This window comes from Oncorhynchus masou, chromosome 7 (assembly GCF_036934945.1).
Source record: "Oncorhynchus masou masou isolate Uvic2021 chromosome 7, UVic_Omas_1.1, whole genome shotgun sequence".
Taxonomy (NCBI): domain Eukaryota; kingdom Metazoa; phylum Chordata; class Actinopteri; order Salmoniformes; family Salmonidae; genus Oncorhynchus; species Oncorhynchus masou.
In genome coordinates this window covers 24,707,763-24,734,690 of record NC_088218.1, presented here as the reverse complement: position 1 = coordinate 24,734,690, position 26,928 = coordinate 24,707,763, and the positions used below count along the sequence as shown (strand labels likewise).

The window sequence follows — 26,928 nt, the reverse complement described above, 5'->3', positions numbered from 1 at the left end:
TGTCTCCTGTATGTGTAGCATGGGCTGTGTTCAGAAGCAACGAAATGAGAGAACATATTTTGAAACTGAGTGAGTTAGACCTGGATTTCTGTGGTAAACCTTTTTGGTACGCTTTGCCCTACTGAACACAATGGACCATAATAGACAAGGTGTTGGTTGGTGGAGACAGGAGAGAGACCCTCTGTGGCTTAGCTAGACAGTCCAGAGTCCCGACAGAAACAGCCCCCTGCCTCGTCACTCTAATGCCTGCCAAGTTTCAAACAATCTCTGTCTAATGAAGTGTGACAGCCTGACAAATTTTATTGAATAGAAACGCAATTTTTGAATGTTCACAAAAAATCTTAGTCGAACCATCTTGGGAGCATTAATTCAGGAATATGTCAATCTTTCACTGGGGGACTTTTACATGCAGTATTATCTTGGAAGTAGTTCCTGCTTTACAAAGCTTCTCCATTACATTCGCCTTTAGAAAGGGTTCTATTCCAGTTCCCAGCAGCACATATCCTGTACATGCTTATCTACTTTAGAACGATGGGGAGAGTGTTCAGAAACCAAAGAGGGACGCAATGCCCAATGACAGATGCGCAGGGTCACCCAAGCCAACCAATCCCTGCGGTCTGCCTCTGCCTCCCTCACTAGCCCGTTTTCATCTTTAATGACCCACATGAAATCATTTCTGAGAGTTCTTCTTCTCCTTTGGTTTCCTCAGTCAGCCATGCATGCTTGAAGCATGATCAACAGGAGGAAGCAGGGCTGGCCCCTAGGTCTTCCCCAGTGTTTTCCTGCCTGTCACACTCCATTCCCTACAAAGTGAACCACTTTTGACCAGAGCCCAATGGTCCCTGGTCAAGTGTAGTGCACTACATAGGAAGCCATTTGGACACAGCCCGTAACACACAACACTATATGCATTATAGATTCACCATCAGCCCTGGAACTGAACCACTGAGCACTCCCCCATTAGGTCACGACAACCCACTCCTCAATTAGGAAGCTTTCCAGGTTTTATGTCACCACAGCAGCCTTGTGCATTGAAAGCATATAAAATAGGAAACGGTTGCTCCATACCATTCAGGGCGGGCCATTTCCCTAATGGCAAATATAGGTTCTGTACCTATGCTTTGCGAGCAGCAATCTTGAGAAAGAGAGTGGTGATCTAGTTGTTGAGTGACCTGGTGACAGCAATGCTTACATTTTACATGACATTTGAGTCATTTAGCAGACGCTCTAATCCAGAGCGATTTACAGGAGAAATTAGGGTCAAGTGCCTTGCTCAAGGGCACATCGCCAGATGGCCCCAACGTTCTTAACCACTAGGCTACCTGCCGCCCTACTTGAATAGAATACAATACGCCAATACTTGACTACAGATAATCAAGGATAACTGCAGAGTAGGACTGAGAGGGCCTTAGATATGCTGCAGTTATTTTTTCCAAAAGCAACAGAAAGATGGTGTGTTTGCTTTAGTAAGGATAGAGTTCGATCCTGGTTTCAAGTACTCTATCATTGAGTCTTGCATTGTGTCCTGGAGTATCCTCTCTCCTTTGTCCACTCCAGGGACTCTGAGTGCATTATAGATCGGTTTCTGTGTTGTTTCTTCTCTCTTCTCTTTTTATTTGTCTTCTGTGCACTTGACACACTGTGTTGCCCAGGAAGAGTGTTGCTGCTGGAGACAGATCTCTCCATCGAACCCCTCCCTCCCTTCATCCATCCCTCCCTCCCCACTAGTGCCCTGTCGTTCAGCCCCCCATCCCCCAACACACACACACGCCCCGTTCCCCCCCACCGCCCCATGGGCTGTCAATGCACATTACTTCCAGCTTGTTGCACACACTCCCCTTTCGCTCTCCTACTCATAGCAATATTGATTTTTGTTGGGGTTATATATATATATATATATATATATAAGATCATTTTGACTCTTTTTAACTCTACTGAAAAGTCGTAGAGTTGAAACAATGATATTCCAAGAAGTTGGAGCACTTTTGGCATTTGACAGTGACTCAATTCCGTAGCGGGGAGGTGTGATGGAGGCAGAGTTGAATGGGATCTCTCTCTCTCTCTCTGTACTTTTCAACTGTAGTGTAGAGCACCAATAACCCGAAGCCACAACAGTAGTTATCTATGCTGACACAGTGTTTAGAAACAACATTACTTTTAACAGCAGAAACAAGCAAGCGTTCCATGTTATGTTTTCTCTAATGGAATGCGCTTTCACTCACACAAAGAACAGAAAAACAGAAGACTTGTGCGCCGAGACTCTTGGTTCCCGAAGGTTGTACAGAATGTTGTTTGCTCTTAACATTAACCACGAAGAGATCAAATCCCTTTAGCTCAACAAGCCAAAGCATAAAGCAGACATGGGTCTGCCACACCTCCACATGTGGAAGAGGGAGCTGTCATGAAGGTTTAAAGAAGAGGCACGGCCAGTGTGGGAAGAGAGGGAGGAAAGCTCTTATGGACATCCCCTACAGGGCATGATGCACCCCTCCCTCGGAGTATACAGACCTTAACCTAGATCCTGAGATCCCCCCCCGAGAGGTGTGGAGCACAGTGGAGCTAGCCTGCCATCTAGACTGCTGCTAATGCAGTAAACAGACACCCCGTGTTCACGGTAAATGCTACATGTCGGCTCATTCGGAAATGACCTTTATATTTCTATTGTTCAATCTGTAATGGTTCAGCGATACAGATGGAACGGTAGCCTTGAAATGTACATTTGTCATAATCCATATGTTTTCCATTTTGCAATTGCGAATGAAAATGAATGGGGGAAAAACTGACCAATTTAGTTATGGAGAAATGTCTTTAAAGTTTAAAACTTTTAAAAAAGTACAGTATATTTTCATCAGAAACACCGTCTTGGTGACTGAATAATTCCAGACAGGCAGGAACTAGGACGGTCCAGAGCCATGTATTTATATGTTCTAAATATATTCCTCTTGGATAGTCCATTTCCTGGCTGTGTGGGAGAGGTCAGAAATTATCCGGTGGCCAACTGAAAGCTTGCACTTAGTGTCTAGTGGGCCCACAGGGTGTGGGATGGGGGGTTGGTTGCTAAGGGAGTCTGAATTGGTCATCAGTCAACTAGCATCCACCAAGCCAGTTGAACACCCATTCTCCTGACCTTGTACTAGCTCCCCTGTGTGTAGACTTCAGCAGCACTCAATACTCTGCTAAACTGTAGGGACGGCATTTAAATGTCGTATGTAGAGAGGCCAGGTAGTGGTTCCACGGAATGTCCTGAACATAATTAGAAATGTACATTAAGAAAGACAACACAGTTTTAATAGCAGCTTTAATGATGTGTAGAATAGAGCTGAAATAAACTCAAGCATATTGTGCCAAATGTTACTTGCACAGGAGGTTGGTGACACCTTAATTGGGGAGGACGGGCTCATGGAAATGGCTGGAGCGGAATAGGTGGAATTGTATCAAATACATCAAACACATGGTTTCCATTTGCTCTGTTCCAGACATTGTTTTGTCCGTGCTCCCCTCAGCAGCCTCCACTGGTTACTTGGGCCACGTAATGTCCATGTTGCAGTACAGACAATGAACTAATGGCTAACAGTCAGCATATACAGTGCTCTCCAAAAGTATTGGGACAGTGACACAAATAGCATACCCCACAAGACATGCTAACCTTTCAACCTTAAAATAACAGGGGAGGTCATCCTTATTCACAATTCATTCATACGGGTCTATCCGTAATCATGGTGGCATGCACCTTAATGTAGAAGTATTTGGAAACATATTCTATTCATAAAAGTGACTCCAAAATTACACAATACATTATTTACCATTCACAAACTTACAGAGCCACAAACTGGATGCAGTCATTGTGGGCTATGAACGTGGGACCAAATGGTTAACTTTTTTGCTACTTTAATACACAAGTGAATTTGTCCCAATGCCTTTGGTCCCCTAAAATGGGGGGACTATGTACAAAAAGTGCTGTAATTTCTAAACGTTTCACCCGATATAGACGAGAAGTCTGCACTTTAACCTCATCGTCATTGTATCATTTCAAATCCAAAGTGCTGGAGTACAGAGCCAAAACCACAACAACTGTGTCACTGGAGCTCACTGTATTACCAAAATAATTTGTTGTCCCCTTTCCTTTTGTTAAAGTGTTGTTGTTTTTTAAGCCTTTTGTGAACTAACACTCACACTTGACTCTTTTCCCACTTACTAGCTCTGACTTTGCTGATAACTCCTTTATTGGGGAAAACATTTACTTACTATGACTGTGATATGCGGTTGTCCCATCGAGCTATCTTAAGATGAATGCACTAACTGTAAGTCGCTCTGGATAAGTGCATCTACTAAATGTCTAAAATGTAAATGTCACTCTTCATCCTCCTCATCCGATGGGAACTGCCATAATACGATGTGATGCCTCAGGATACAGAGTGACATCACTCAACAACTTCACTTCCTGTGGCATCTTAATGAAGTCATACAAGACATTATCATCATTGGGAAGCAGGAAGCCATCCAACCAGCCCAGGGGCTCTGCAGTATCTGGATGTGTCATCAGCTAATGCAATGTTATTCCTCCCAGCAGGGGGGCGGCCCAGCCCAGCCACCGTCCACTCAATGAGTTAGCACATCCAGGGGGCACCTTCAGCAAACGGAGGCTGTGCCAATAATAACCATGGCCCGCTCTCCAGCCAGCCAGCAGCCAGCCCAGTGCTTTAAATAGACACAGATCAAATCAAATTGGCACTTTTTTTTTCTCTGCAAAGGTCAGTGAGTACTTTCTCTGATAGACCTGGAATCCCAATGTACTGTAGATGGGTAACCAGCAGGATATAGAGAGAGGACGTCTTGGTAGGAAAGGTGTAGACTCTAGAGATCTTCTGTTGCTGGGGTTAACTCTTAGCACCTCACCTCTGTGGCCCAGGTGGAGTGACAGTCTGTCATATGTGCTCTCTGTCACAGCTCTGTTCCCTGCAGTTCAGCGAGAGAACAGAGGCAGCACTCTGAGAGCGGTTGGCTTAGCGAGAAGGAGGGTTCCAAATGGGCAAAACAGGGATCCCACAGATCAACCTGAACCAGCATCATGGAAACCTTGCTTTTGAGTAGATGCTGTATTGGATGTCCTTGGCTTGACACACAATGGTTGCATCCCAAATGAAAGCCTATTCCCTTTATAGTACCCCGTTTGGGACGCAAACCATGGGACCTGACCTCATACTCTCACATAAAGCAATACGAAATAACATTGATTAAAGTTACCTATGGGAGCCGACAGGAAAACTAGCCTAAGCCTATGTCCAATTGGCCACCGTCACAAGTACTGTGCATGTTGTGAACAGTACACTGTTTGTCCATTGGACAATAGGAGGCATTCCTTCTGCCTTTGTATAATGCCTCAGTGAGCATATTTTGCAGCACGGTTTCACTTATAACCTTCTCTGGCAGTGTGTTATGGGTGACTCAAAACAGCGGGCAACCATTAGCTTGTCTTTTGTGTCAATATGCCACAACAGGTTTTGATCAGCTGCTCAGTTGGTGAGCCCCAGTGGATGTGGAGGGAGGCAGTCAGATACAGGAGGAAACATGAAATATTCATTGTGTGGAACGAACCAGGGTTGGGGGTCAACTCAAATAGAAAGCAGTCAATTCAAGAAGTAAACTAAAATTCCAATTAAAAAAAGGAGAAAGGATCATATGTTTTAAATTATTTCTCATTAATTGAAGGTATTTATGTAATTGTTTTTTTTTTAATTTTAGAGTTTAAATGTAAATTTGAATTGACTGATAATTTGAATTGACCACCCTGCTGGTCTGAGACCTTCTCTGTGCAGAGATTTTGACAGCAATCAACTCTGTGTACTTCCACTCATGATGCAATCATTTGTAAATTTAGCCAATGGAAATCTTTTTTCTTGATCATTTATCCAAATTCAATCTGGTGAGACCCTGTGTACAGACAGGATATCCTGAAACAGTCATCAGCCTCTCTATACGCATTGTATTTGCTCCTGCATCTCTTCACGGACTATGATCAAATGTAAAAAATAAATAAATAAACACCCAAGCCATAGACTATTTTCTCTGCTGCCTCACTGCAAGAGGTACCGGTGCATCAAGTCTGACACCAACAGGCTCTTAAACAGCTCCTATCCCCAAGCAATACGACTGATAAATAGCTAACAAAATAGGTACAAGGACTGAGTTTACCTTGTATCTTGATTGACCTTTTATTTCAGTCTCTACGCACACTCACAGGGGCCTACACACTCACAGGGGCCTACACACTCACAGGGGCCTACACACTCACAGGGGCCTACACGCTCACAGGGGCCTACACACTCACAGGGGCCTACACACTCACACACACTGTCACTCCAACACAAACACAAACATTCAAACATTCACTCCGTCATCTGCTCATTCACACATAATATGCACATACATTTACACTGACTCGAAACACCCGTACACCCACTCACATGCAAGCTGCTGCTATTCTGGTTATCTTATAACCTGTTGAGCAGTCGCCTTCTCCCTACACATACTGTATCTACCTCCACCACTCCACTGTTCCTGCATGTAAACGTGGCATTGGAACTGACTTTTTAAATATTTATTGTATATAGTATGTTCACTTTCTTACTTTATTGTGTATTTCATATTTATTCATCTTATTTCTTGTGTTTTTTTTTCTTCTCAATCAATACATTGTTATTGATTATTGCATGGTTGAGTTTTGAGTTTTGCAAGAAAGGACTTCCACTGTACTTGTGCGTGTGACATTAACACTTGACATTTGAAACCTGTAAATATACATTTCTCTGAGACTATTTGCTGTCAAAGAGCAAGATGTGCAAGATTTGATGCCCTGAAAGATGAGATGAGTGGAAGATGAGTTGATGATATGGAGAGTTTGTTCATCCCAGCCCTGCTCTGTTGTTTTGCCTCGTAATGGAACTGACCCAGACATGTTTCTCTGTAATGCTTTCTGATTGGTAGACCGTCAAAACGAAACATAAACAAAGGGAGAAAAGAGGAAGAGAATACCCCCCACTCATAATATTTTGATTGGGCTTCTCGATGTTAACAATTCACTGAGCTGAGGCTCACTAGTTTTGTCCTGGAGCTGAAGACAGTGCACAGGAGAAGCACTGTGGCCTCTGATGTAAGGCCCCCCAACCGTGTGTGTGTGTGTGTGTGTGTGTGTGTGTGTGTGTGTGTGTGTGTGTGTGTGTGTGTGTGTGTGTGTGTGTGTGTGTGTGCGTGCGTGCGTGCGTGCGTGTGTGTTCCCATCTGCTATATGCCAAGAGGAGAGCTCAGAGATCTTCAAGGTCATGTTCACTACACAAAATGGAGTTGGGTTTTGATAACTGGTGGTGAGATTTGCTAGCAACAACATTGAATCACCATCCATCGATTCTTGTAAAGATTTCAATTTAACTGTAGCTATGTTTGTCCTGTACAACTGTACACCTGCGGTCTTTCCATGGGGTGCTGAAATTCATCCTTTTAATAAAAACGTTTATCAAATACAAACACCGACTTTTTCTTCATTTGTGTTCCTCGTACTACGTAGTCAGATTCAATTGGCCCATGAACATTCACGCTTAGTTGAGCAACACAAATGAGGAAAACATTAGTGGTTGTTTCCAAGTAAAAGTTCTTTATTAAAAGTATGAATTTCAGCACCCCGTAGGAGGACCGCAGTTGTACAGGACAAACATCGGCACAGGTCACAGGAGGTTGGTGGCACTTTAATTGGGGAGGACTGGCTCGTAATAATGGCCGGAGCGGGATGAGTGGAATGGTATCATGTTTTATGCCACCATTCCATTTACTCCATTCTGACCATGATTGTGAGCCATCCTCCCCTCAGCAGCCTCCACTGGTACAGGTAGGCGTTTTCAGAATTGACATTTTTACAAGAATCGACTGATGGTGACCCAATGTTGTTCCCAGCAAATCCCGCGACCTGGTATCAAAACTCAACTCCGTCTCAATATAAGAGAACTGAGTTGAGCGTTCCTCAGCTACAGCATACAGGTATATGTCTACACTATACATTCAGTGCTCGTGACTGTAATTACTCATTCAAACCAGGCTGTGCATACAGACATCAATACTGTCTATGCCTTGCCCTTGCTATTTACCAAAGACACCTTCAACAGACAGAGGACAGAGAGGAGGTAGAGGAGGAGGAGAGCAGAGAGAGACCTGTTGCTTTGATGAGATAGGAAGTGACAGCAGAGTGCCTCAGACTGGCACTGGAAGCCAATTATAGGTTTAAAAAATATCAGCTGCCTACAGATATAGGATCTTACAAGGACAATTCCACCCAAAAACGTTATTTTGGTATTTGTTTCATTAGTCCATTGTTGACATACTGTAGTTCCAAAATGTGTTGCTTGTCAGCAATCAAGATTTCAAGAAATTTAACTTTCAAAATACGGAAATCATCCCCTGTTACGGCTTCCTAGGTGTGAAGGAGAGTCGGACCAAAATGTGGCGTGTAGATTGTGATCCATGTTTATTAAACTGAAGCAACACGAATCAAAATACAAACACTACAAAACAATAAACGTAACGAAAACCGAAACAGACTAATACTTGTACAAATAAACACAGACCAAGGACATCAGGACACTAAGGGCAATCACCCACGAAACACTCAAAGAATATGGCTGCCTAAATATGGTTCCCAATCAGAGACAACAATAAACACCTGCCTCTGATTGAGAACCACTTCAGACAGCCATAGACTTAACTAGAACACCCCACTAAGCTACAATCCCAATAAAAAACACACCACATACAAAAACCCATGCCACACCCTGGCCTGACCAAATAAATGAAGACAAACACAAAATACTTCGACCAGGGCGTGACATCCCCTGATGATGCATTTTGCATCATGTGATCTAAAACGTGGCATAATTTTTTGTGAGGAAAAATCAAGTCTGAAATTACAAACTTCAAAAGCTTTTTTAAACCTCAAATACACTACAAGTTTGACATTTTCTGCATTGCATCAAGGTTCCCCTGCAACAGGGTGATCAAATTAAGATCCTATATCTATACCTGGCTGTCCAGTCTTCCTCCCATATCCTGCACACACACACACAAAAACATTTGTGCGTACACACACACACACACACTTAACGTATGCACATACACACACCATTTACTGAAAATTCCAGAAAATGGTGACAGACACTATACAAACACACACACACAAACATACATAAACACACTGCACACACACCCTTCTACCTTCTCTCCCCCGGAGGTGTTTTCTTTATCGACCGTGGTTCTGTCTGGAGATGTTCTCTGTCTCACCTCAGTTCACTCAGCTGTGTAATGTGTACCGTCACTTTAATAGCCCTCCTAGCAGCCTCCTTCCTCTGTAACCCCAACCCCATGACAATGACCTAACTTCCCTAGCTACCAACCAAAAGGATGGTTTGGTTGGTTCTGTGCTCTACGCTGACCACCAAGCTCACAGCCCTGGGTTTGAACTCCTCCATATGCAACTGGGTCCTGGACTTCCTGGCGAATTAGGCCGCAAGTGTGCGTCCTCAGTCCTCTCCTGTACTCCCCCGTGTACCCACGACTGCCAGGCCTCACACAGTTCCAACTCCATCATCAAGTTCGCTGATTGCGCGACAGTAGTAGGTCTGATTACCAACAACGACGAGGCGGACTACAGGGAGGAGGTGAGGGCACTCTGATGGCGTGGTGCCAGGTAAACAACCTCTCCCTCAATGTCAGCAAAACAAAGGAGCTGATCGTGGACTTTAGGTTGAACCAGGCTGGGCATTGTTAGAGATTTCTGCCCTATGTGCACTCAAGGGACCACAGGAAAACTTATTTAGTCAGAGGTTAGTTTGTTTAATAAGAATTGCAACCCGGAGTATACACTTACAGCACTTTGCAAGCAAGACACTCAGTTCTCACAATGGTGTTTTCCCTTTTTATCCCCAACTGAGGTTCACCCCACCCAGGGTGATAACCTATAACTTTAATACCATATAAGCTCATAATTAATAGTTGCTAATACAAAGATGTTTCTGCTAGGCGGAGTTCAGATTATTGTTATTTGCAATTAGTTTCCCAATCCTTCTTCCTCCTGTTACTATCATGTGCTAGCAGAAGTAAGAATGGAGCATAGTATCAACAGGAACTGAAAGTATAGTTTCAACAAACAGGCATATTACCTTTGTACAGTTGACCTCTTCATGCACGTACAAAGTACGTGCATGGCCCAGACGGCATCCCCAGCCGCGCCCTCAGAGCATGCGCAGACCAGCTGGCTGGTGTGTTTACGGACATATTCAATCAATCCCTATATCAGTCTGCTGTTCCCACATGCTTCAAGAGGGCCACCATTGTTCCTGTTCCCAAGAAAGCTAAGGTAACTGAGCTAAACGACTACCGCCCCGTAGCACTCACTTCCGTCATCATGAAGTGCTTTGAGAGACTAGTCAAGGACCATATCACCTCCACCCTACCTGACACCCTAGACCCACTCCAATTTGCTTACCGCTCAAATAGGTCCACAGACGATGCAATCTCAACCACACTGCACACTGCCCTAACCCATCTGGACAAGAGGAATACCTATGTGAGAATGCTGTTCATCGACTACAGCTCGGCATTCAACACCATAGCACCCTCCAAGCTCGTCATCAAGCTCGAGACCCTGGGTCTCAACCCCGCCCTGTGCAACTGGGTACTGGACTTCCTGACGGGCCGCCCCCAGGTGGTGAGGGTAGGTAACAACATCTCCCTGCTGATCCTCAACACTGGGGCCCCACAAGGGTGCGTTCTGAGCCCTCTCCTGTACTCCCTGTTCACCCACGACTGCGTGGCCACGCACGCCTCCAACTCAATCATCAAGTTTGCGGACGACACAACAGTGGTAGGCTTGATTACCAACAACGACGAGACGGCCTACAGGGAGGAGGTGAGGGCCCTCGGAGTGTGGTGTCAGGAAAATAACCTCACACTCAACGTCAACAAAACTAAGGAGATGATTGTGGACTTCAGGAAACAGCAGAGGGAACACCCCCCTATCCACATCGATGGAACAGTAGTGGAGAGAGTAGCAAGTTTTAAGTTCCTCGGCATACACATCACAGACAAACTTGGTCCACTCACACAGACAGCATCGTGAAGAAGGTACAGCAGCGCCTCTTCAACCTCAGGAGGCTGAAGAAATTCGGCTTGTCACCAAAAGCACTCACAAACTTCTACAGATGCACAATCGAGAGCATCCTGGCGGGCTGTATCACCGCCTGGTACGGCAACTGCTCCGCCCTCAACCGTAAGGCTCTCCAGAGGGTAGTGAGGTCTGCACAACACATCATCAGGGGCAAACTACCTGCCCTCCAGGACACCTACACCACCCGATGTTACAGGAAGGCCATAAAGATCATCAAGGACATCAACCACCCGAGCCACTGCCTGTTCACCCCGCTATCATCCAGAAGGCGAGGTCAGTACAGGTGCATCAAAGCTGGGACCGAGAGACTGAAAAACAGCTTCTATCTCAAGGCCATCAGACTGTTAAACAGCCACCACTAACATTGAGTGGCAGCTGCCAACACACTGACACTGACTCAACTCCAGCCACTTTAATAATGGGAATTGATGGGAAATGATGTAAATATATCACTAGCCACTTTAAACAATGCTACCTAATATAATGTTTACATACCCTACATTATTCATCTCATATGTATACGTATATACTGTACTCTATATCATCCACTGCATCTTTATGTAATACATGTATCACTAGCCACTTTAAACTATGCCACTTTGTTTACATACTCATCTCATATGTATATACTGTACTCGATACCATCTACTGTATCTTGCCTATGCTGCTCTGTACCATCACTCATTCATATATCCTTATGTACATATTCTTTATCCCCTTACACTGTGTATAAGACAGTAGTTTAGGAATTGTTAGTTAGATTACTTGTTGGTTATTACTGCATTGTCGGAACTAGAAGCACAAGCATTTCGCTACACTCGCATTAACATCTGCTAACCATGTGTATGTGACAAATAAAATTTGATTTGATTTGATTTGAAGTGTCTACCGCTGACTCTTAATCTCAAGCGAAAGCCAAACATGAATCATTGTACTTTTGTAATTACAGGTGTTCGTATAATGTACAGATATTATAAAATTCCTTTCAGCATGTCCCCATCCTCATCAACGGGGTCGCCGTAGAGACGGTCAAAAACGTCAAGTTCCTCGCGTACACGTCTCAGAGGCGCTGAAATGGTCAAAGCACACCTACACCCCGTGGTGAAGGCACGACAGCGACTCTTCAACCTCAAGATGCTGAAGAAATGTGTCCTGTCCCCGAGGGCCCTCACAGTGTTCTACAGGACCATCATGAAGAGAAAACTGTCGGGCTGCATCATAGCCTGGTACAGCAACTCCACCTCTGTCGGACCGCAAGGCGCTTGGGTGCTGCACACAGCCTGCCCTCCAGGACACCTACAACACCAGGTATCGCAGGAAGGCCAGGATGATCATCAGGGACCCCAGCCACCGCAGCCATGGCCTGTTCTCCCCATTTCCATTACTCATTACAGGAGCATCGTGTAAGACTGGCCAATAGCTTCTACCCCCCGGACCATCAAGCTACTGAATAGCCACCACTAGTCAGCTACCCCCCGGCTGCTCCCCCTATAGACATCCCCCCTCAAGAATTCCACTGTTCCCTGTAACTATATCTGCAACCCTGTACATGTGACTATTAAACTTTCTAATCTAATAAAGGACAACAAAAAAAACTAATAAGAGAAAAATGAAAGAATGGACATGAAGCAGGTTTTAGCCTTGATGACACAGTCAGTCCCTTCTCTCCACCTCTCTCCCTTCTCTCCCTCTTTCTACCTGTCCTCCCATCTCTCCCTCCCTCAACTTTCCCTCTCTGTCCCCTCTAACTTCTCCCCTACTCCTCTCTCCCTCTCTGTCCCCTCTACCTTCTCCCCTACTCCTCTCTCCCTCTCTGTCCCCTCTACCTTCTCCCCTACTCCTCTCTCCCTCTCTGTCCCCTCTACCTTCTCCCCTACTCCTCTCTCCCTCTCTGTCCCCTCTACCTTCTCCCCTACTCCTCTCTCCCTCTCTGTCCCCTCTACCTTCTCCCCTACTCCTCTCTCCCTCTCTGTCCCCTCTACCTTCTCCCCCTACTCCTCTCTCCCTCTCTGTCCCCTCTACCTTCTCCCCCTACTCCTCTCTCCCTCTCTGTCCGCTCTACCTTCTCCCCTACTCCTCTCTCCCTCTCTGTCCCCTCTACCTTCTCGCCTACTCCTCTCTCACTCTCTGTCCCCTCTACCTTTTACCAAACTCCTCTCTCCCTCTCTGTCCGCTCTACCTTCTCCCCTACTCCTCTCTCCCTCTGTCTGCTCTACCTTCTCACCTACTCCTCTCTCCCTCTCTGTCCGCTCTACCTTCTCCCCTACTCCTCTCTCCCTCTCTGTCCACTCTACCTTCTCCCCTATTCCTCTCTCCCTCTCTGTCCCCTCTACCTTTTCCCCTACTCCTCTCTCCCTCTCTGTCCGCTCTACCTTCTCCCCTACTCCTCTCTCCCTCTGTCTGCTCTACCTTCTCACCTACTCCTCTCTCCCTCTCTGTCCCCTCTACCTTCTCCCCTACTCCTCTCTCCCTCTCTGTCCGCTCTACCTTCTCCCCTACTCCTCTCTCCCTCTGTCCGCTCTACCTTCTCACCTACTCCTCTCTCCCTCTCTGTCCGCTCTACCTTCTCACCTACTCCTCTCTCCCTCTCTGTCCGCTCTACCTTCTCCCCTACTCCTCTCTCCCTCTGTCTGCTCTACCTTCTCACCTACTCCTCTCTCCCTCTCTGTCCCCTCTACCTTCTCCCCTACTCCTCTCTCCCTCTCTGTCCGCTCTACCTTCTCCCCTACTCCTCTCTCCCTCTCTGTCCCATCTACCTTCTCCCCTACTCCTCTCTCCCTCTCTGTCCACTCTACCTTCTCCCCTATTCATCTCTCCCTCTCTGTCCCCTCTACCTTCTCCCCTACTCCTCTCTCCCTCTGTCTGCTCTACCTTCTCACCTACTCCTCTCTCCCTCTCTGTCCGCTCTACCTTCTCCCCTATTCATCTCTCCCTCTCTGTCCCCTCTACCTTCTCACCTACTCCTCTCTCCCTCTCTGTCCCATCTACCTTCTCCCCTACTCCTCTCTCCCTCTCTGTCCACTCTACCTTCTCCCCTATTCATCTCTCCCTCTCTGTCCCCTCTACCTTCTCACCTACTCCTCTCTCCCTCTCTGTCCGCTCTACCTTCTCCCCTATTCATCTCTCCCTCTCTGTCCCCTCTACCTTCTCCCCTACTCCTCTCTCCTCTCTGTCCCATCTACCTTCTCCCCTACTCCTCTCTCCCTCTCTGTCCACTCTACCTTCTCCCCTATTCATCTCTCCCTCTCTGTCCCCTCTACCTTCTCCCCTACTCCTCTCTCCCTCTGTCTGCTCTACCTTCTCACCTACTCCTCTCTCCCTCTCTGTCCGCTCTACCTTCTCCCCTATTCATCTCTCCCTCTCTGTCCCCTCTACCTTCTCCCCTACTCCTCTCTCCCTCTCTGTCCCATCTACCTTCTCCCCTACTCCTCTCTCCCTCTCTGTCCACTCTACCTTCTCCCCTATTCATCTCTCCCTCTCTGTCCCCTCTACCTTCTCCCCTACTCCTCTCTCCCTCTCTGTCCCATCTACCTTCTCCCCTACTCCTCTCTCCCTCTCTGTCTGCTCTACCTTCTCCCCTACTCCTCTCTCCCTCTCTGTCCCATCTACCTTCTCCCCTACTCCTCTCTCCCTCTCTGTCCACTCTACCTTCTCCCCTATTCATCTCTCCCTCTCTGTCCCCTCTACCTTCTCCCCTACTCCTCTCTCCCGCTCTGTCTTCTCTCTGCCTCTCAACCCAGAAGGAACACTGAGCCAGTCTCTCCAATCAGCCTCTGACGCACGGATGCAGCCTGTTCGTCAGCAGAACGACACATCCAAATATTTATGTATGAATTACCCCATCACCACAGTGACCTTTCTCCAAAAATTCCCTCCTGGTAGTTTTCCCACCTCAGTTCCTTCTCTTCCATCTCAGTCCATTTCTGTGTGTCATCTTGCTCTGAATTGTCAGGTTCACTGACCATCTGGGTTAGCCAAGGGGAAGTGAATCTCTCTTGGTTTTATCAAAGGCTTTCTGAGAGGGAGCAAATGTTCCTTGGTCCTCTGTTGTTCTGCTATGGTTGTTATTCTGATCTTATCTACTTATGATTTATTTTGTGTAATTCCCTCCAAGGACAGCGTAGATAAAACCTTAAAGATTAAGACTTATGTAAGGTAACATTAAAACCCTGTTTGTTTGTGTGTGTGTGTGTGTGTGTGTGTGTGTGTGTGTGTGTGTGTGTGTGTGTGTGTGTGTGTGTGTGTGTGTGTGTGTGTGTGTGTGTGTGTGTGTGTGTGTGTGTGTGTGTGTGTGTGTGTGTGCCTGCGTGCGTGCGTGCGAGCGTGCGTACCTTGCACAATCAAGGCAAGTGCTAGGACTTCCTGCCAAAACCATGTGAAAGAGTCACATTCTGTGACCATAATCCACCTAATACCATAGTCCCATGTTAAATCATGTTTGCACAAACAATTTACTCCTGAGTTTACCTAACACTACATTAGTTTCACAGGTTTGAGGAAATCCTCTCCAAAAAAAGCATTACTCAGAAGCTGAACGCATGAACCAGTGGGATCTGTTGCATAACTTTGCCAAATAGCACACAAGAGGTCTCCACACAATCGTATACCGTGTAATAATAATATACTCCATAGCAACCTACTGTCATGCATGTGCACATTTTTTGTATTGGGTGGCCACAGCAGGAATCAAATCAAATGTATTTGTCACATACACATGGTTAGCAGATGTTAATGCGAGTGTAGCGAAATGCTTGTGCTTCTAGTTCCGACAATGCAGTAATAACCAACAAGTAATCTAACTAACAATTCCTAAACTACTGTCTTATACACAGTTTAAGGGGATAAAGAATATGTACATAAGGATATATGAATGAGTGATGGTACAGAGCTGCTGTTTCCTGAAGTCCACAATCATCTCCTTAGTTTTGTTGACATTGAGTGTGAGGTTATTTTCCTGACACCACACTCCGAGGGCCCTCACCTCCTCCCTGTAGGCCGTCTCGTCGTTGTTGGTCATCAAGCCTACCACTGTTGTGTCATCCGCAAACTTGATGATTGAGTTGGAGGCGTGCGTGGCCACGCAGTCGTGGGTGAACAGGGAGTACAGGAGAGGGCTCAGAACGCACCCTTGTGGGGCCCCAGTGTTGAGGATCAGCGGGGAGGAGATGTTGTTACCTACCCTCACCACCTGGGGGCGGCCCGTCAGGAAGTCCAGTACCCAGTTGCACAGGGCGGGGTCGAGACCCAGGGTCTCGAGCTTGATGACGAGCTTGGAGGGTACTATGGTGTTGAATGCCGAGCTGTAGTCGATGAACAGCATTCTCACATAGGTATTCCTCTTGTCCAGATGGGTTAGGGCAGTGTGCAGTGTGGTTGAGATTGCATCGTCTGTGGACCTATTTGAGCGGTAAGCAAATTGGAGTGGGTCTAGGGTGTCAGGTAGGGTGGAGGTGATATGGTCCTTGACTAGTCTCTCAAAGCACTTCATGATGACGGAAGTGAGTGCTACGGGGGCGGTAGTCGTTTAGCTCAGTTACCTTAGCTTTCTTGGGAACAGGAACAATGGTGGCCCTCTTGAAGCATGTGGGAACAGCAGACTGGTATAGGGATTGATTGAATATGTCCGTAAACACACCAGCCAGCTGGTCTGCGCATGCTCTGAGGGCGCGGCTGGGGATGCCGTCTGGGCCTGCAGCCTTGCGAGGGTTAACACGTTTAAATGTTTTACTCACCTCGGCTGCAGTGAAGGAGAGACCGCATTTTTCCGTTGCAGGCAGTGTCAGTGGCACTGTATTGTCCTCAAAGCGGGCAAAAAAGTTATTTAGTCTGCCTGGGAGCAAGACATCCTGGTCCGTGACTGGGCTGGATTTCTTCCTGTAGTCCGTGATTGACTGTAGACCCTGCCACATGCCTCTTGTGTCTGAGCCGTTGAACTGGGATTCTACTTTGTCTCTGTACTGACGCTTAGCTTGTTGCAAGCACCATGCTCTACTGACTGAGCCGCACAGGGCAGGAAAACTGCGGTCCATATTATTCAACATGTCTCGATGTAACACGTTGCAGTATCCGCATAATAGAATAAGGAGGAGTCAAAAACAAAGCCATGTGGGTCTTTCTGACCCACATTCAACAATAAATGACTGGAAAATTGAATAGAGGATTGTGTGTGTGTGTGTGTGTGCGTGTGCGCGTGTGTGTATCTCTGTAGCTCTCTGTATGTGTGTTGTGTGTTATGCGAGCGTGACTGGGCATGTGTTTGTGGGTCGGTTGGGCCTGCGTGTTCGGTGTGTGTCACTCAAACAGCGGATATAATTTGTTGAGCCACAACAACACGTACGCTGCGCAGCTGAAGCAGGTCTCCAGTCATGCGTGGCTTGCTGCCTGCCTTAGTGTCTCTTTACCGCTTGGCTGGCTCGCTGCCCGGTGCCACGGGGCGTTATTTACCACCACAACTAACCTAACCGTTCATATCCATACAAACGGACATGTCCTATCTATGCCGCCTTAGCTGACATTCCTCGAGCTTTCTCTGTCAAATTTCTTTTGTAGGATTTGAGGCACGGGAGAGGTGGTACACTGCCACAAATAAGGCTGCTTGGCATTTCTAGCTGTATCTGAATCTTCCATAGCCTGTAGCCTATATCACCATTTCTTCTAACGGAAGGCTGTACTGTATTTGAGGGACATGTTTTCTACAAACTCTTCATAGGGAGGAGTCATGGCAGTCCCAGTCCCAGTCCCAGTCCCAGTCCCAGTCCCAGTCCCAGTGCCAGTCCCAGTCCCAGTCCCAGTCCCAGTGCCAGTCCCAGTCCCAGTCCCAGTGCCAGTCCCAGTGCCAGTCCCAGTGCCAGTGCCAGTCCCAGTCCCAGTCCCAGTGCCAGTCCCAGTCCCAGTCCCAGTCCCAGTCCCAGTCCCAGTGCCAGTGCCAGTCCCAGTCCCAGTCCCAGTCCCAGTCCCAGTGCCAGTGCCAGTCCCAGTCCCAGTGCCAGTCCCAGTCCCAGTCCCAGTGCCAGTGCCAGTGCCAGTGCCAGTGCCAGTGCCAGTGCCAGTCCCAGTCCCAGTGCCAGTCCCAGTCCCAGTCCCAGTCCCAGTGCCAGTCCCAGTCCCAGTCCCAGTCCCAGTCCCAGTCCCAGTGCCAGTGCCAGTGCCAGTGCCAGTGCCAGTGCCAGTGCCAGTCCCAGTGGCACATCTCTGGATCCCTGGCCCACTCCTCTTGTTGTGGCTGGATGTTGACCGACATGAGTCGCATACAATCTGAACTGGCTACGTTAATTATCTCCTTCCTTCCACACACACACGTGTGCGCACACGCACACACGCACACACACACACACACACACACACACCATCTTCTTCACTGTCTGTCTGTGTGAGGTGCTACATTTGATCTGTCGGTTAGTGTGAACGTTCAGTCTGGCCATCCTGCTGCTCCCAATCTGTTCCTACTGCTAAGAATAATAACATTGCATTAAGTTACGTTACACTGCTGCAAATGTTACCAAGTTTGTTGGACAGCCTGGACAGCTTAGACAGCTTGGCTTGCTGTGCAAAGTGGCTGTTTTCACAGCTCTTTCTCGCACACATTCCCATAAACTCTGATGACCCCACACATATTTAAAATTCAACTGCTCAAATTGACCATAAGCTTCTGTCTGTTGAGTGAAAGTGCACAGGGTCATTGGTAGGTTCAGTTAGTTGTTTTAAAAATGCATTGTGACCTTTAACCTATTGTTTTTTGTTTGTTCCTCTGTGGTCCTCCTTTCAGTCATAAAGCTCTGTATGGATCCCCTGTTCCTCATTCTTGTCAAACATTATAAGGCAAATGTGTAATGAGTCCCACTATCTCTCTCTCTCTCTCTCTCTCTCTCTCTTTCTATCTCTGCATCCTTCTCTCTCTCACTCTCTCTCTCTCTCTCTCTTGCTCTCTCTCTCTCTCTCTCTGGTCTAATTTTCAGGCTGATGCATGCTGGTGGAAACAGGTCTGATGGATCTGTGAGTGTCACACCATTATCCCCAGTGTATTATACCTGTGTTCTCTGTTTGTCTGTTGCCAGTTAGTTTTGTTTCGTTAAGCCTACCAGCGTTTTTCCCATGCTCCTGTCTTTCTCTAGTTCCTTTAATAGCTTTCCCGGTTTTTGACTATTCTGCCTGCCCCAACCCTGAGCCTGCCTGCCATTCTGTACCTTACAGACTTTGCTCTGGACTTACTGACCTCTGCCTGCCCTTGACCTGTCGTTTGCCTGCCCCCCTGTTCCTGTAATAAAATTGTGTTACTTAAAAACTGTCTGCATCTGGGTCTTCTCCTGAGCCTTGGTATGTGAGGGTCATTGACAGGACTAGAGGTCCTCAGACAGTCATTCTAATGTGGTTCAATGTGCTGATAAAATGTGACCCAAACTGGTAACCCAAACATTGTTTGAGTCCAAAATGGCACCCTATTCCCTTTGTAGTGCACTACTTTTGTTTGGGGACCATAGGGCTCTGGTCAGAATTAATGCTCTATATAGGGAATAGGGTGCCATTGCGCTGGGATACAATGAGGATAGGAAACTATCTGAATACCACATGACACTCTTCAATTGACATGATCAACATGACAGCAAAAAAAATGCATTAGCAGTTGCTACATGCAGTGCCAAATTCAAAGGTAGAAGGTAAAATAGAATGGTGTGTATTGATTGTAAACGAGTGAATGATACCCTCTGCTGGTCAAAAACGGAAGCACAGGAGGAGTCATTACGTCACAACCACCACAACCCATTTAGGCCCTGTTAGTTTGGGTCTAATGTTGGTAACTGGATCTAATATTGATTTCATTCACTCATTATTTCTGCTGCCACTGATAACGTCCATTGTCCCTACAGCTCTGGCAGCACTGTGTGTAGAGGTGTATCCTACTACAGAACCATGATAGAGTATGTTCAGAGGTCATCCCAGCACCTGTGAGCTGGGAAGTTCTCTCAATCCAACTTCTCCAGCTGTCATGTCTTTAATCAATCATGTGTATCAGGTGACTGTCTCCATGACAACCCCTACAGAGCACCATGAACCATGATAGAGTATGTTCAGAGAGGTCATCCCAGCACCTGTGAGCTTCCATGGGACGTTCTCTCAATCCAACTTCTCCAGCTGTCATGTCTTTAATCAATCATGTATCCCACAGCTAGGCTGGAGCAGGTGACAGGTGTCTCCATGACAACCCCTGATTAAATCACACCACAGTGACAGATGGGACTCTGGGATTCAGGGACAGATCAAGAGCAATGTGGAGCATGGGGACGTCACCATCACTGTGTCTGTCTGTGCAATCCGGGGCAGGGATGAGAAATTCATCACTGGTATTCTTACAGTAATTCACAAATCGTCTGATGCTACTGGCTACTTGTAGAGATATTTACATTGACTTAAGCCACTGTGAGGTTGTCTTTTATAGCTGTAATCTTGTGGCTCTGACAGAGACGATCCTTTGTTTATAAGACTTATAAGGGGAGGCTTACCGATGCACTCCTTCCAGTACCGGCCCCCTCTCTGTTCTTACATGTGGACAACAAATAAAAACAATGGATGTCACTGGATATCAAATACTGTTTCAAAGGACAAGCAGGAAAAGGTATGTGTTGCTACCTTTACACTGCCTGTTGTTTTCCTCCAAAATGACATTATGTGTTTGACTTTTGGCTCCCTCTATTTAAGTCATTCAAAACATCTTGATGGCGGAAATTAAGTCCATCTACAAACGGAAAAGCCATATGGGAAATTAAAGTAATGTGATGTTGTTTCAGTATGATTGATAGTCAAATAATATTGGAAAAGTAAAGATATCCAAACACGATTAGGGTAGTACATTAGTAAAAAGTATATATTTTAAGGACTGTTACAATAATGTTTATCAATTGCACACGCATACTTTTCGTTAGGCATGTAACTAAATATGATCTATAATCTGTCCAGTCAGTCTTCTATAAGTATAGTGAACAAAAATGTTTAATGAGCTGAAATAAAAGATCCCAGAAATGTTCCATATGCACAAAAAGCGTATTCCTTTCAATTGGGGCAGCAGGTTGTTATGTACTTGAGTGAAGACCCAAAAGCGGTTTTAACAGAAAACAGAGTTCTTTAATGAAAAACAGGAATGGCATAAATCCTCTTCCAACGTAGTCAATGGAACAAAAAGAACGTTAGTATAATGCAGGATGCACCTGCCAGGCGGACTCCGACAGGATAGGACAAGGTGGAAGCAAACGGGACGACAGCTTGCTTCTGGCATCAAAAACACAAACAAGAATCAGACACTGAAAGTAGCAGGAACAGAGAGAGAAATAGAGACCTAATCAGAGGGGGAAGAGAGAACAGGTGTGAAAGAGTGAATGAGCTAGTTAGGAGAGATGTAGAACAGCTGAAGAATGAGAGACAGAGAAGGTAACCTAAAAAGACCAGCAGAGAGAGACAGAGTGAAGAGAAAGGACAGGAACAGACATAACAAGACATGACACAGGTAGCCTAGTGGTTAGAGAGTTGGGCCAGTAACCAAAAGGTTGCTAGATCAAATCCAAATCCTGTTGCCAAAGAATTTAATGTTAAATTCTCTATCATATGTCGCTTCCCATGTTACTTTAGAGAATTTTGCAGTAAGTCGAACCGGCCTCACAACTGCAGACCACATGTCACCACACCAGCCAGGACCTCCACATCTGGCTTCTTCTTCTGCAGGATGGTCTGAGACCAGCCACGCAGACAGCTGATGAAACTGTGGGTTTGCACAACCAAATCATTCTGCACAAACTGTCAGAAATCGTCTAAAGGGAAGCTAATCTGTGTGCTCAACGTCCTTGCCAGAGTATTGACCTGACTGTAGTTCGGTGTCGTAACCGACTTCAATGGGCAAATGCTCTACCTCGATGGATGAATCCCGATTTCAACAGTATTGGGCAGTGTGTAGTTTGGGCGAGCGGTTTGCTGACGTCAACATTGTGAACAGAGTGCCCCATGGTGGCGGTGGCATATGGTATAGGCATGCATAAACTATGGACAACGAACACAATTGCATTTTCTCTATGGCAATTTTAATGCCATGATGAGATCCTGAGGCCCATTGTCGTGCCATTCATTCGCCTCCCTCACCTTTTGTTTCAGCATGATAATGCACGGCCCATGTCGCAAGGATCTGTGCACAATTCCTGGAAGCGGGAAATGTCACAGTTCTTCCATAGACTGCATACTCACCAGACATGTCACCAACTGAGCATGTTTGGGATGCTCTGGATTGACGTGTATGACAGCGTCTTCCAGTTCCCACCACTATCCAGAAACTTTGCACAGCCATTGAAGAAGAATGCAACAACATTCCACAGGCCACAATCAACAGCCTGATCAACTCTATGGGAAGGAGATGTGTCGCGATGCATGCGGCAAACGGTGGTCACACCAGATACGGACTACTTTTGATGAGTTGGTTATTTGAATAAGCTGTGTAGTACGGGGACCCTGAACTAAAGCAACGTACAGTTCAGTGAATGCATACCTTTTTTGTAAGCTGTGTGGGTATTAGATCAGCCTTTCTTAAAGTATGAGTCTCGACCCACAATGGGTCGCAGCCCTGTTAATGGTGGGTCGCGAGGTGTCAGAGTACATTTATAATTATTTCATTAATTACTGGAATTGATTTTGGCCAAGTGCAACTGCACTCTGTTCGGTACGCTCTCTAATTTGCAGCGGTGTTTCTGCTCAGTTTGGCAGCTGCGTGAGAGGAAGATGTTCGTGTGCTTCTCAGTTTAATAAACATATTTTTTTTCGACAGTTTTCTTGAAGATCACTTCGCGACACACACGCTGCAGTGCTGTTGTTCAGCAGCAGATGATGCGCTGTCAGCCACTGGCTTGTAATTCCCACTCGCCATCACTCACCGCTGTCATCGCATGGACTCAAGCTAGCCACAAGTTCTATTGTCATTAAACGCAAATACAGCGATGGGTTTCTCTCTCTCGGTTTCATACAAACGTTGAGAAATAACGAGGAGCGCCCACAGTGTGTTTTGTGCAGGGAAGTGCTTAGTAATGAGTCTCTCAAAACGACAAATTAAAACGACAGGTCCTGACCAAACATCCACAGCTTGACGGAAAACCCAGGGAGTTATTTTAGAACAGGGCAGAATACAGTGGAAAAATAAGTCAGCTAGCAAGGTATTGTTGTAATTGTACAACAGGTGATGATAAGCAGAAATAAGGGGAGTAGTAGTCGATGTGAGTTTCTCTTCAAACAACCCCCTGGCCTTTTACTCAGCTAATAGCTAACATTAGCCAAAGCAAGCTATCTAGCTAATGTTACTGATAGTGCAACCCGAGTAACAGTACATATGAAGATGAGGGGGAAAACTGTTGCTGTTCAAATACAAGCAATCGTTTTTATTCTGAACTGGAATACACTGATAGACGCAAGATGCTTTTTGAGGCTGAGAAACTGCCTGAGAAAGCAGTAGATGTTCTGATCCTAATATAAGCAATCGTTTTTATTCTGAACTGGAATACACTGATAGACGCAAGATGCTTTTTGAGGCTGAGAAACTGCCTGAGAAAGCAGTAGATGTTCTGATCCAGTTTGGCACCACGTACCTGTGCGAGTCAGGGTTCTCAACTGTCAAAAACTGCGCCCAGAATAGACCTGCTTGTTGAAAACGTCAACCAGTCACACACCTATCATTAGGACTGTGTGTGTGTGTTTTTATGGTCTACATCTGTGTGATGTGGTCGATCAGTTTATTCCAGTGATTTATTGTATTTTAACAGCAACAGGTCCTACCTAGACACATGTAAGAGTATTTTAATGGGGAAACATTAACATGAGTAGCTGTGTATATGGGGTATTTCATTTAATTGTTCTTTGTCTATGTTGCATTTGTTATTGGGCATAAGGGCAATGAAATGTACCTATATTTACATAGAGTTGTATGTTTTTGTAAGCTTGGGTCCCAGGAAACCACAGAATTTCTCATTTGGGTACCAGGCTGAAAACATTTAACCTGTATTAGCTACACCCAAGAATTGAACCCACAGCATTGTTGATGCGAGCGCCATTGGCCTTGCCAACTGAGCTACACGAGCATCCACCATGTGGTAGCAATTTCTGCCTTTTCACATGGTGATCGGGAAAAGGCTAATGTGGGTAAACTGAGATGTCAGATTAATGTAGGTGGATGGATTGATTGAAGGATAAATCATGATACTAAGTTAGGGATTTGGTTGGAATTACTATAATCTTTCTCGCTGCAGTTCAACAGGTTCAGCAGATAAATATCTGATTCATCAACTAGGCTACATAAATGGTGGATCATCTCACACCCTTCCACCCCTGTAGACACCTGCTGTCCTTAAATCACGTAACCCACAAGCTCATGCTTCAAAGAGGGAAGTGTCACCTTATTCTCAGATGTTGCCCCAGTTTACAAGCAATCTCTTTAAAACCCCTCTCCTCTCCAGCCCCCTCCTCATCATAGATGTGAAGGTAAGGCATTCATGTTTTCTCTTTATTTTATTATGGCCAAATTGCCATATTTGGTCAAAATGGATGCTTTGTTGTAGATCGTTGTGTCAGGGATACTTGTATAATGGTAGCTTAATTCATGAACGTTTTAGGGCTATATTGCTCAACTCCATTACGCTATCTAGAATCCAGTTCCGAAATTACTACACAACAACATGCAAATAGACTGTTGTTGCTGGTGTACTTAAAGTTGTTGTACCTGTTGTTGTACCTGTGTTAAGTGTTAGCACATTTTCTCTGTCTCATTTTTACAGGTGTAAGGGGGCCAAAATGCAGTGCTTCTTTTGTCTCCTACTGTTGATGGCGGTTTACTCCAAGTCTCACGGCACCCCGTGCGAGAAAGGCTGCAACTGCCACGAGGAACTGAAACTCCCCCGCTTTGTACTAACGCCCTCTTTACCCAACCACATCACCACATCACTCCTTACACGCAACACCTGGACCTATCTATGAACCTCCTGACCTTTATTCCAAAGAGTTCCTTCCAAATGGAACGCAAACTGAAGAGTTCTGCTTATAAAGGACAACAACATCAGCGCTGTGGCTGACGGGGCCTTCACCCAGCTCGAGCTCCTTCAGCAGTTGGACCTGGGTTGTAACAGGTAGTGGAGAGTTTTTTCCTGGCCACCGTGCTCTTGTTTCTGTTTTGCTCTTTGAGGTATTGGTCCGGGTTATTGTAAAGCACTTTGTGGCAACTGTTCATGTCAAAGGGGCTTTATTAATTCAATTTGATGGATGGATGGATAGATTGATTGATTGATGTATTGATTGATCAAACAGGATCTTGTCCCTGAGCGAGAGCTTCTCCCTGGGCCTGAACGCTCTTTGAGAGAGCTGCAGCTGAGCCACAACCACCTGCATACCCTGGACAGCAGGAGCTTCATGCACCTGGATGGCCTACATATGCTCAACCTTATTGGCAACGACATCCATAACATCCAGATGCGGTTGTTTTTACTTTTGTTGAACAACATCAAATAAGGTGACACAGGACTTATACAATCCTAGTCTGTTCTATTTTACTATATTATATTGTGTTTTATTTTATTCTGTTCTATTGTGTTTTATTTGGTTTTATTCTATTGTGTTCTGTTCTATTCCATCCAGGTGAGGTCCTTTGGCTCCATGTCCACCTTGCGGCAGCTCCACCTTGAGGACAACCATCTCGTCTCCCAAAACAATGGGGTGTTCTGCATGCTGAAGTCCCTGGAGGTCCTCAACCTGCAGGGAAACCAGATCAACAAGACCCAAGAGGGTGTCTTCACCGCCATGATCTCCCTGGCCCTGCTCAACCTGGCCCACAACCAGATGAGCACCATCTACTTCAAGACCTTCCTAAGCATCCACATGTATAGTACCCATATCCTGTTGGAAGGAACCCCCTGGAACTGCAATCGTGACCTACAGAAAGTGCTCCATAAGCTTAGTAGTGTTCAAAGGCTGTTCTTGGATGATTACTATAATCTTAGCTGTAATGCTCCTACAGAACTAGTGAACTACAGGTTGATGGATGTGTATACGGAGCTGTGTATCGCCGAGATGGTGATTATCACGATCACAGTGGTGATAACAATTTTGGAGGCCATGGTCATGGCGGAGAGGAAGAGAAAGAAGAAGAAGAGGGGAAGGCATTGGACAGAGCAGGGCAACTTGTCTGACTCTGATCACAAGGGATTGACTTCTTCTCGGCAACACAATCCTTTTTTGTACACTTGTACTACAGTAACATGAAGAAAATATCTCTCAGAGACTATTAGAAACATTGCCATGTTTTAAAGGACATTTAGTAGGCTATTATACAATTTCACCAATTATTGTACACAAATGTATTCATCAATTACTCAATATGTACACTTTCTGCATTTGTAGTGTATTTATTAGATACTTTGATATACAATATTGTAATGAAACAGGCAGGGAGCAGGCCTCAAACCCTCGACCTTCTAGCCCGAAGTCCAGCGCGCTATCGACTGTGCCGCAAAAGCATGCTCAAGCGGCAGAGTCGATGATCCGCGCTTATAAACCCTGGGTCGTCACAATTTGAACAATACTACAGGTGTGAAAAATATTAAATTAAACGAAATTGAAAGGTGCACAAGCTACATTGTATTCTATCTATTTCCTTTATTATGTAGGAAATATACATTTTATAGATGTTATAGATTTTAGAAACAATAACAATTGCA

The 26,928-nt window shown here is 45.8% G+C and overlaps 1 pseudogene; it reads left to right on the top strand.

The window, feature by feature from the left end:
* Positions 1-12,280: 12,280 nt before the first annotated feature.
* On the top strand, positions 12,281-26,420 carry LOC135543088 (leucine-rich repeat transmembrane neuronal protein 3-like; annotated as a pseudogene).
* The last annotated feature ends 508 nt before the right edge of the window (positions 26,421-26,928 follow it).